Genomic DNA, 12,282 nt, shown 5'->3' on the forward strand with positions numbered 1-12,282 from the left:
TACATATGCATACATACACTCATGCACATAATCACGTTTCATCAAACATATATTAATGTTGTTGCCCTAGGGTAAACTGGGTATAACACATGGCACACTGACAAAGCTTAACCTATTGTTACTATAACAATCTACAAGGTTAAGGTAGGTTGCTTCTCTTTCTTCCCCTCCATTTTTCTGCATTCTTTCGTATCTCTAGTTATCATTACATATATGTATTGTTGCATTTGAACAACTGCATTGTTGATAATAAAGGTAAAGTATTGGTATTGTTCATTATCAATAGCGCTATTTCTATTGGTATTTGTATTGATCCATTTGTTGTGTAATAATGCTCATTGTCATTTCTGCGTTATTTTTTATTTTCGCTAACCGCTTATTTGCTATTACTTTTACCATCATATTTGTACATGTCGGATTTGCTGATATTGCTCTATTGTTGTTGCTGTTGTTGTTGTTGTTGTGTTTGCTGTTGTTGTTTTTGTCTCTCTGTCTAATCCCCCTCTTGTGCCCACAATTACTCGCTGTCTTCCTTTGTTTTCTCTTTCAATCCCCTCCTGCTCCGGCCCGGCTGCACCAAATAATAATATAAATACATTTAATAAAGTCAAATACAAATAAGGCAGCAAGAGAAGTATCCTACACTTCTCTTTTGTAAAGTAAATATGAACAGCCGATATGGGCATCTACATCAACTATATGATTTGCCTGAGAAGCTGGACAGGACAAAAAAATAATAATAATAAATAAATAAATAAAAAATAAAAAATGAACAATAGTGTCACAGTGGCTTACACTTGCATCACATCTCATAAGCTTGACAACACATTGTGTTATTTTCCACAAAGATAAAAGAAGTCAGTTTTATCTACTGATATAATTTCCATAGCTTGTGTATACCAGTCAGTATGAGTTGGACTATCAACATCTATCCATTTTTTTTAGTATAACCCTTTTGGTTATCATGCATATTGAAAGAAATGCCTTTTTACTCTTTAATGACACGTTACTAAATTGATGCCGATCACCAAGAATACAAGTTTGCAGAGTCATTGGGATGTTTATTTTTAGGAATGTGATTGCTTCTTTAGTTGTTTTTAACCATAACTCTTTTATTCTCTGACATTCCCACAATGACAAGAGTTCCCTCAGCTGCCCGACACTTACCGGTAATTTGCAATCTAGTGCACCAATTTTAAACAACTGAGAAGATGTAAAATACAATCTATTCAAGATCTTAAATTGACTCAGCTTATTTGTAATGCTTCTAAAGGTCTTATTGGCCTTTTTCCAAATAAATAATAGGGGCGGCATGGTGTAGTGGGTAGAGCAACCGTGCCAGAAACCTGAGGGTTGCAGGTTCGCTCCCCGCCTCGTACCATCCAAAAATCGCTGCCGTTGTGTCCTTGGGCGGGACACTTCACCCTTTGCCCCCGGTGCCACTCACACCGGTGAATTGAATGATGAATGATAGGTGGTGGTCGGAGGGGCCGTTGGCGCAAATTGCAGCCACGCTTCCGTCAGTCTACCCCAGGGCAGCTGTGGCTATGAAAGTAGCTTACCACCACCAGGTGTGAATGAATGATGGGTTCTACATGTAAAGCGACTTTGGGTATTTAGAAAAGCGCTATATAAATCCCAGGTATTATTATTATTATTATTAAATATCATTCCATGATATGTCTTTTTCATCTAAAATGTTTAAGTCGATCATCCATTTCCGAACACATGCATCATTTGCATTTCTAGTATGATGTTCATTTATTATTCCATACAACCTTTTAATTAATTTCTTAATTGTATCTTGATTAAAAAGTGCATCTTCCAGTTCATGGCTATTTAGAGACATACTTTCAGATTGGGTTCTTTGATAGAGTTCTTAACTCAAAGCACTTGCACCTCAAATCAACGTCTCCCATTGAAATTAGTTCATATAAATTTAATAGGTGCTTGGCCTCCCAAGACAGCACAATTTTAACATGTCTTTTAAAAAGAATAACAAACTTTTAGATAAGAAATATTTTGTGAAAACCACACAATAGAATGTGATACTTTCAACTACAGTAATTTTATGACGTCATGTAATAATAATGTTCACCATTAACCTTGTAGAGTGAAGTGAATTATAGTTATATAGCGCTTTTCTCTAGTGACTCAAAGCGCTTTACATAGTGAAACTCAATATCTAAGTTACATTTAAGCCAGTGTGGGTGGCACTGGGAGCAGGTGGGTAAAGTGTCTTGCCCAAGGACACAACGACAGTAACTAGAATGGCGGAAGTGGGAATCGAACCCGGAACCCTCAAGTTGCTGGCACGGCCACTCTACCAACCGCGCTGTGGCGCCCCAGTGGACTTTTACGCTATCCCCTTCCAGCTGCTTCTGTCAAACACACCGTCAACAGCTTTTCTATATTTTCATGGATACCTGTAGATATTATTTTAACATTCTTAGACTCATTCTGCTTCTGTGTGGTGCAGGCCAGCAGTGATGCTCTCCAATTCCTTCGCCAAGTTGGGGACACGCTCTGTCAAGTTCTTTATGATTTATTTCTTTTAATTCAATGAATAGCATCCACTTCTACTTCTCAGCACTGTTTTTCGCGTGCATTCTTCCTTCCCATGGTTGGAAAAAACTAAATTTTGTTTTAGTCAGATCTTACGGGGTTCACTGTGACATTTGCTACGCCGACGAATGGCGCAGATACTTGTAACTCAAATGTTTGCTTGCAACTTTTAAAGCATAACAATTAACTGAGAGGCAGATCTTATCTCAAAACAATCTTAAACGGGAACTGCACTTTATTTGAAATTTTGTCTGTAATTCACAATTCATTAGTAAGACAAGAACACATACTGTATGTATTTTTCTATTGCATTCTAACTCGTAAATAAACAGAAATAAAAGTCAGTTTACAATGGAGCAAATGCGATCCATGACGTCATTGCACTTACTGCGTTTAGTCTAACCATAAAACCCAATAAATAACCATCTAAAATGCGCCAACAATATTCCATTTACAATTCATGACCTGAATATTAACCATGTATAAGTGATATTGTATTATAAGCGCTAATGTTAAGGACCTACATTTAGCGGTGCATTGATCAGAGAGAGGCAACTTCTAGGCTGGCTGTATTGACATCCTCAGCTATTGAGCTGCTTTCTCGCCTCGGAACTCGTGAAAGTTCATTCTAGATCAAAAATATTGCCTCTCACCTTGAAAATAGAAGGATAAAGACATAAACTGAGAAGTTGGTAAACTCCATTCATCCATCTTCTTCCGCTTATCCGAGGTCGGGTCGCGGGGGCAGCAGCCTAAGCAGGGAAGCCCAGACTTCCCTCTCCCCAGCCACTTCGTCCAGCTCTTCCCGGGGGATCCCGAGGCGTTCCCAGGCCAGCCGGGAGACATAGTCTTCCCAACGTGTCCTGGGTCTTCCCCGTGGCCTCCTACCGGTCGGACGTGCCCTAAACACCTCCCTAGGGAGGGGTTCGGGTGGCATCCTTACCACATGCCCGAACCACCTCATCTGGCTCCTCTCGATGTGGAGGAGCAGCGGCTTTACTTTGAGCTCTCCCCGGATGGCAGAGCTCCTCACCCTATCTCTAAGGGAGAGCCCCGCCACCCGGCGGAGGAAACTCATTTCGGCCGCTTGTACCCGTGATCTTGTCCTTTCGGTAATAACCCAAAGCTCATGACCATAGGTGAGGATGGGAACGTAGATCGACCGGTAAATTGAGAGCTCTGCCTTCCGGCTCAGCTCCTTCTTCACCACAACGGATCGATACAGCGTCCGCATTACTGAAGACGCCGCACCGATCCGCCTGTCGATCTCACGATCCACTCTTCCCTCACTCGTGAACAAGACTCCAAGGTACTTGAACTCCTCCACTTGGGGCAGGGTCTCCTCCCCAACCCAGAGATGGCACTCCACCCTTTTCCGGGCTGATTCTCATCCCAGTCGCTTCACACTCAGCTGCGAACCGATCCAGTGAGAGCTGAAGATCCTGGCCAGATGAAGCCATCAGGACCACATCAACTGCAAAAAGCAGAGACCTAATCCTGCAGCCACCAAACCAGATCCCCTCAACGCCTTGACTGCGCCTAGAAATTCTGTCCATAAAAGTTATAAACAGAATGGGTGACAAAGGGCAGCCTTGGCGGAGTCCAAACCTCACTGGAAACGTGTCCGACTTACTGCCAGCAATGCGGACCAAGCTCTGACACTGATCATACAGTGAGCGGACCGCCACAATCAGACAGTCCGATACCCCATACTCTCTGAGCACTCCCCACAGGACCTCCCGAGGGACACGGTCGAATGCCTTCTCCAAGTCCACAAAGCACATGTAGACTGGTTGGGCAAACTCCCATGCACCCTCAAGGACCCTGCCGAGAGTATAGAGCTGGTCCACAGTTCCACGACCAGGACGAAGACCACACTGTTCCTCCTGAATCCGAGGTTCGACTATCCGGCGTAGCCTCCTCTCCAGTACACCTGAATAGACCTTACCGGGAAGGCTGAGGGGTGTGACCCCACGATAGTTAGAACACACCCCCCGGTTCCCCTTCTTAAAGATTAGACCATTTTCGGGTCTAAATTTAGACCCGGAAAATGGTGAAAAAGACAAAAAGACGGTGGTTTCCATGCCCTTTTTTTCTTTGAGAAGATTATGAGTCATTCTTGATCTAAAGGGGAAGATATAGACATCCCATCAATCGGCATCCCAGTGACAGCAGAAATTGTACAGTAAGTGATGTTTTATTATGTTTGTTGGCTATCGTGAAGTCTGCAGTGAGTAGTAATCAGCAGAGGTGTGGACTCGAGTCACATGACTTGGACTCGAGTCAGACTCGAGTCATGAATTTGATGACTTTAGACTCGACTTGACAAAATGTAAAAAGACTTGCAACTCGACTTAGACTTTAACATCAATGACTTGTGACTTCACTTGGACTTGAGCCTTTTGAATTGACATGACTTGACATGACTTGCTACTTTCCCCAAAACCCAAAGATGAAAAAGTTATTCGGGAGCGCTCCGTATTTTTCATTGTGTACTTGTCTATCAGCGTTGCGTGTGTCAGCTGGTGTGGTCTCAGTACAACAGCCAATCAAATTAGATCTAATAATAATAATAACTGGGATTTATATAGCGCTTTTCTAAGTACCCAAAGTCGCTTTACATGTAGAACCCATCAATCATTCACACCTGGTGGTGGTAAGCTACTTTCATAGCCACAGCTGCCCTGGGGTAGACTGACGGAAGCGTGGCTGCAATTTGCGCCAACGGCCCCTCCGACCACCACCATCATTCAGTTCACCGGTGTGAGTGGCACCGGGGGCAAAGGGTGAAGTGTGCCCAAGGACACAACGGCAGCGATTTTTTATTTTTTTTGGATGGCAAGAGGCGGGGAGCGAACCTGCAACCCTCAGGTTTCTGGCACGGTTGCTCTACCCACTACGCCATGCCGCCCCAAAGATCTACTTTGTTGTCATCACACAGCATTCATCCAATCAAATTGCAGGACAACCAACGAAGAAGACATGTCCAAACCACACGCCAGTGAACAAAAAATGATACCTAAAATAATTTTGTTTGGGTATAAAAATTACGAGGTGGTCAACACAAAACGGTTTGCAGTATGCAACACATGCGGTTCGAAAATTACTGATGGAGAGGCAACAACTTCCAACTTCGTCCGGCATTTGAAGTTGCACAAAGAACGGTAAGTTTTGAATGTAAGATAACGTTTATTGGCTAAGTAACGTGATTTTTATTTGCTGTGTAGTTAAATCAGTGAGGCTGTAAACTCACTGCTAACGTTATAACGTTATTGCAAACACGGGAATCTGTTGCAGTTCACTACCTTATTCATACCTTTTGTTCAGTGATTTTTTTCAAGCAGGGTTACGTTAGTCAATATATCACACGTAACGTTAGACGGCGGTCAGCAGCACCGCGTATTTTAGCCACCTAAAAAAGAGACAAAAATAGTAAAATAAAGGTCAGTTAAAATGTATACTATATTATGAATATGTGTACCGTTTTAGCTAGCTTTCTGACATACTGTTGGTTGTTTACCTCAGTGGTCCCCAACCACCGGGCCCGGTACTGGTCCGTGGATCGATTGGTATCGTGCCGCACAAGAAATATTTTTTTTCTTTTCTTTTTTTAATTAAATCAACATAAAAAACACAAGATACACTTACAAGTAGTGCACCAACCCAAAACAACTCTCTCCCCCCTTTTGTTCTGGGCATTGAACATGAAGACTCTTCCTTCACTGTTCCGAGTGGCCATGAGAGTCTTGGCAGTGCCTGCCTCCAGTGCTCCAGTGGAGCGAGTTTTCAGCCATGGTGGCATCATACTACGCCCCCATTGTGCACAAATGACTGACAGACTCTTGGCTAATTTGGTCTTTTGCAAATGCAATGCAGCATAGGGCCCTGACATATAAAAAGTACAACTTTTTTGTTATGTTCACGTATATGTCATGTTTTTTCAATGTTAACACTTTTGTACAAATAAGTACATTTGCACTTTATTTTTCAATGTGTTTGTTCTGTAAAGGAATGAGTTAATGTTTAAAATGACTGGTTAATAGTGATATTATAAAGTGCAATGTCAGCACAATTTTCTTTCCTGCAATTTAAAATGCACTTGTTTTAATAAATAAATACAGCGTTTGAAAAGCATACACAATCTGTGTTAATATATTAGTCTGTGGTTAAAAGGACTTGAAAGGACTCGAAACTCAAAATGCCGGACTTAGGACTTGACTTGAGACTTTCCAGTCTTGACTTTGGACTTGACTCGGGGCTTGACTGTCTTGACCCGGGACTTGACTCGGACTTGAGGGCAAAAGACTTGAGACTTACTTGTGACTTGCAAAACAATGACTTGGTCCCACCTCTGGTAATCAGGGATGTTGACAAAGGAAAAAGCGAAAGTCGTGATGAGTTTTTTAAATTAATGCACCGCCGTATGCTTAAAATGACCAAAAATTTAAATATCACATTTTATTATAAATGTGCCTGTTACTACATTACATATATAGGTGTTGAGAGGTGACACTAAAGCAGACTTCTGATCGCATTTATATTGGAATTAACTTGGATCAGTGACCTCTGGCCTTATACAAAACTGACAACTAGGGTTGCAAAGGGGTGGAAAGTTTTGTTGTCTTTTCGTGTTAGTTTTATCTTTTATTGTCGGTAAGCTGTCTTCATTTGCTTGTCTAAATGCAGTGTAGAGATATTTGCTGATGACATACTGCCCTCTACTGGTACAACCTCTGAATAGACCCTTTTACTGTTTGCAAATAGTGATGACATTATGGAATGGATTAAGCACAGAAGTTAAACAATGTGATCCAGTTTAAGAGGCTGTTCAAACTAAAAGAAGAATTTTGGTGAACATCTTCAATCTGATTGAAAATTAGATAATATGCATCTCATATATGAACCATAACCAGAGGTGGGTAGTAACGCGCTACATTTACTCCGTTACATCTACTTGAGTAACTTTAGGGATAAATTGTACTTCTAAGAGTAGTTTTAATGCAACATACTTTTACTTTTACTTAAGTATATTTATAGAGAAGGAACGCTACTTTTACTCCGCTACTTTTATCTACATTCAGCTCGCTACTCGCTACTAATTTTTATCGATCTGTTAATGCATGCTTTGTTTGTTTTGGTCTGTCAGACAGACCTTCATGGTGCCTGCCTTACTGGTGACGTTTCACTTCGTTCCACCAATCAGATGCAGTCACTGGTGACGTTGGACCAATCAAACAGAGCCAGGTGGTCACATGACCTGACTTAAACAAGTTGAAAAACTTATTGGGGTGTTACCATTTAGTGGTCAATTGTACGGAATATGTACTGTACTGTGCAATCTACTAATAAAAGTTCCAATCAATCAATCAATCAAAAGTGTGAAGGAAAAAAGATACCTTTTCATTCCAACCATACATCCCGTCAAAAGCCTAAAAACTGACCGCACATGAGGACGTTCCTGTCTTCACAATAAAAGTGCCGCTCCATCGCGCCTGCGCTTTCAAAATAAGAGTCTCCGAAAGCCAGCGCAAACAAGCTAGCAAGCTACGGAGTTTGACGCCAATATATTTCTTGTAAAGTGTATAAAAACGAATATGGAAGCTGGACAACTAAGATGCCAAAAACTCACCACTTTCATGTGGTATTAGACAGAAAGGAGGAACTTTTCTTCTCCTCCATTTGAAAACGTGGACATTATCATCACGACTGTCTGATTACAATCAACGCAAGTCATCAGAATCAGGTAATACACCAACTTATATTCTAGTCTTCATGAAAGAAAACACCTTTAACATGTAAACAAAAACAGCAAAATAAATACATATAAATTATATACTGTATACATCAATGTATATGTATGTATATATCAATGTATATGTATGTATGTATGTATATATATATATATATATATATATATATATATATATATATATATATATATATATATATATATATATATATATATATATATATATGATATGAGTGTGTATGTTACTCATCAGTTACTCAGTACTTGAGTAGTTTTTTCACAACATACTTTTTACTTTTACTCAAGTAAATATTTGGGTGACTACTCCTTACTTTTACTTGAGTAATAAATCTCTAAAGTAACAGTACTCTTACTTGAGTACAATTTCTGGCTACTCTACCCACCTCTGACCATAACTGACTTAACTATTATTAAGAGATCTGGTGTATTCATTGATGTAAATTGTGTTACAAAATGAGGACAGGAAGTGAATATGTCCTATTAAATTGCTATGAATTGGAAAAGGGGTAGGAATAAATAAGCTTGACTTCTTCTAACTCCTTTTCGAACATGTTGTAAATAGAATAGAATAGAATAGAAAGTACTTTATTGATCCCTGGGGGAAATTCAGCACCACAGTTCGCTCACATTAGACAATAATAATTATAAATAATATAATATAATATATATATAATATATAGATAATATAAATATATTCTACATATACTCTACATTTAAGTGCAGTCAAGGAACATATGCATTATACAGTCTGATGGCTGTCGGTATGAAGGACCTCCTGTGTCGTTCCGTGTTGCATTTTGGGAGTTTGAGCCTTCCACTGAACGTGCTCATTCTCCCCGCAAGGTCCGAGTGTAGTGGGTGGGAGGTGTTGTCCATAATGGCTAGGAGTTTTGCTAGACTTTTCCTCTCTGACACTACCGCCAGAGAGTCTAGCTACACTCCTACACAAAGAGAAATGTAAATGTGTGAACTATATTATATATCACTTGTAATTGAACACGTTTGAAAAAAATTTAAACTCACCAACGTTGATGTTGATGCGCGTGCATTTAGCGCCGTTCAGACTCACACTTGTGGACCCTGGCTTTCAGTATTTATGGATACAGAAGATTGATGATGGTAGGCACGTGAGTATCGAACGTGAATCACATTTGTTTGTTAAACTTTGGTCAGGTTCAAACACTGATGACATCTATTAGACAAGACAAGAAGCAAAGGAATCAAACAGAGACAGGATTCAATTTAGCTCATGAGGAGAAACGTCTGGGGCTGCACACTCATACAGTCTCCCACCATGCTCTGAAGGCAGTCCCAACGCGCTCCTCCTTTTTTTGGGAATTTTCTGATTGATTGATTGATTGATTGAGACTTTTATTAGTAGGTTGCACAGTGCAGTACATATTCCGTACAATTGACCACTAAATGGTAACACCCAAATAAGTTTTTCAACTTGTTTAAGTCGGGGTCCACTTTAATTGATTCATGATACAGATACTGTATATACTATCAGATATATACTATCATCATAATACAGTCATCACACAAGATAATCACATTGACTTATTTACATTATTTACAATCCGGGGTGTGTGTGTGTGTGGGGGGGGGGGGTTAGGTTTGGTTGTTATCATCAGTCATCAACAGTTGAGAACAGAGAAATGGATATTGGAACAGTGTAGGTCTGACTTGGTAGGATATGTACAGCAAGTAGTGGACAGACAGAGAGAGAGAGAGAGAGAGAGAGAGAGAGAGAGATCAGAAGGCATAAGAAAAAGTATCTACATTTGATTGTTTACATTTGATTATTAACAATCCTGGGAGGGTGTTAGTTTAGGGTTGTAGCTGCCTGGAGGTGTACTTTTATTGCGGTTTTGAAGGAGGATAGAGATGCCCTTTCTTTTAGACCTGTTGGGAACGCATTCCACATTGATGTGGCATAGAAAGAGAATGAGTTAAAACCTTTGTTAGATCGGAATCTGGGTTTAACGTGGTTAGTGGAGCTCCCCCTGGTGTTGTGGTTATGGCGGTCATTTACGTTAAGGAAGTAGTTTGACATGTACTTCGGTATCAGGGAGCTGTAGCGGATTTTATAGACTAGGCTCACTGCAAGTTGTTTTACTCTGTCCTCCACCCTGAGCCAGCCCACTTTGGAAAAGTGGGTAGGAGTGAGGTGGGATCTGGGGTGGAGGTCTAGAGGTATTCTGACTAGCTTGTTCTGGGATGTTTGGAGTTTAAATTTGAGGGTTTTGCTAGGGTACCAGGAGGTGCATGCGTAATCGAAAAAGGGTTGAACGAGAGTTGCCGCTAGAATCCTCATGGTGCTTTTGTTGACCAGAGAGGAGATTCTATAGAGAAATCTCGTTCGTTGGTTGACCTTTTTGATTACCTTGGTTGCCATTTTATCACAGGAAAGATTAGCCTCTAGAATGGAACCTAGGTAGGTGACCTCATCTTTCCTGGTGATAACAATGTCACCCACTTTTATAGTGAAGTCATTGACTTTCTTAAGGTTGATGTGGGACCCAAACAGGATTACATTACACTACGCAGGTGCTCCTAAGGGGAGGGAGCTCATAAACAGCTGCCGCACTCGGTCATAAACAGTTCAAAGAAAAGGTGCCTGGAGCGGTGTCAGGTCTGCTCCCTCTCTGCTTTGTAGATCTCGGGTCATGACAAGGTCTTCCTGTGGCTGTCCAATAGATCAGGGAAACCAACACCTCCACGTCGCATCCCATCGCACACAGTGGAGGTTTACAAGCGGCAGGCCTTTTGCTTGATAAGAACAAAGACAGCTTTTGTCTTCTCGCAGGGCAGCCTGAACTCATGGGAATACAAAGTTGTGTGATAACTTATATACAATTTATTCTGACAACTTTATAAAAGTTTTTTTTGCCGAAACTGTATTTTACAGCGTAACTAACGTTTGACTGTAATACGTTTACTGCTGGGGAGGGGGGGAGCATGGCCAGAGACAGGAGCAGACCCAACAAAGCAACCAAGAGAGCTGACTCCACCCTTGACCGCCCACTAACTCTCGGCCAGTGTCCAGTCCGCATGGATGAGTGAGGATGCGTCTAATAAGGCCGAGGTGTCCGATACCAGCTCATTCAGCCAAGACACTGTGAAGCTTGTCCGTCCCGGCGCTCAAGCGCTAGCTCCGCAGCCCTGTCTCTTCATCCGCAACTATGTAATCTATTTCATTGTAGACTATTTAAAGCTGTTTTGTCAATATAATGTAACTCCATGCAATAAATGATTGCATGCAGTCATCCATCCATTTTCTTTCTTGCGGTGGGGTTGCCGCCTATCCCGGATGCAGTTGGACGGAAGGCGGGGCACACCCTGGACAAGTTGCCACCTCGTCGTAGGGCCAACACAGATTGGCAGACAATCACACTCACATTCACACAGTGTCTTTCAAATTATACAAGAGGATTAGCAACAGAGGATGGAAAAATTACTTTGATAAATGATTTATGGCAAACGGAAAGGGCCAAATCTATACACAAATTTGGTTCACACATTACAGTTCTCGAACCTTGAACATTTTTCAAGATCATTGAATAGTTGTGTAATATTTGCCGTCATTTTTTGATCATGATTATAATCACAATACAGGACAAGGATTTTAGGCAAATATTGATCAACACAAGTTTTTGAACATTTTATAAATACGCTATTATTAAGACCCTGTAACAATCTAAACAAAAATAATAAGATTATTACTTACAATTTTTTGAAGCAAAGTAAGTATATATTACATTCTGATTTACATTCTGATAAACCGGAGAGGGAATGTCCCAAATCTCAGAATTACCATGAATTGATTTACGTGGACCCCGACTTAAACAAGTTAAAAAACGTATTCGGGTGTCCATTTAGTGGTCAATTGTACGGAATATGTACTGTACTGTGCAATCTACTAATAAAAGTTTCAATCAATCAAA

Source organism: Nerophis lumbriciformis, linkage group LG10 (assembly GCF_033978685.3).
Source record: "Nerophis lumbriciformis linkage group LG10, RoL_Nlum_v2.1, whole genome shotgun sequence".
NCBI classification, from domain to species: domain Eukaryota; kingdom Metazoa; phylum Chordata; class Actinopteri; order Syngnathiformes; family Syngnathidae; genus Nerophis; species Nerophis lumbriciformis.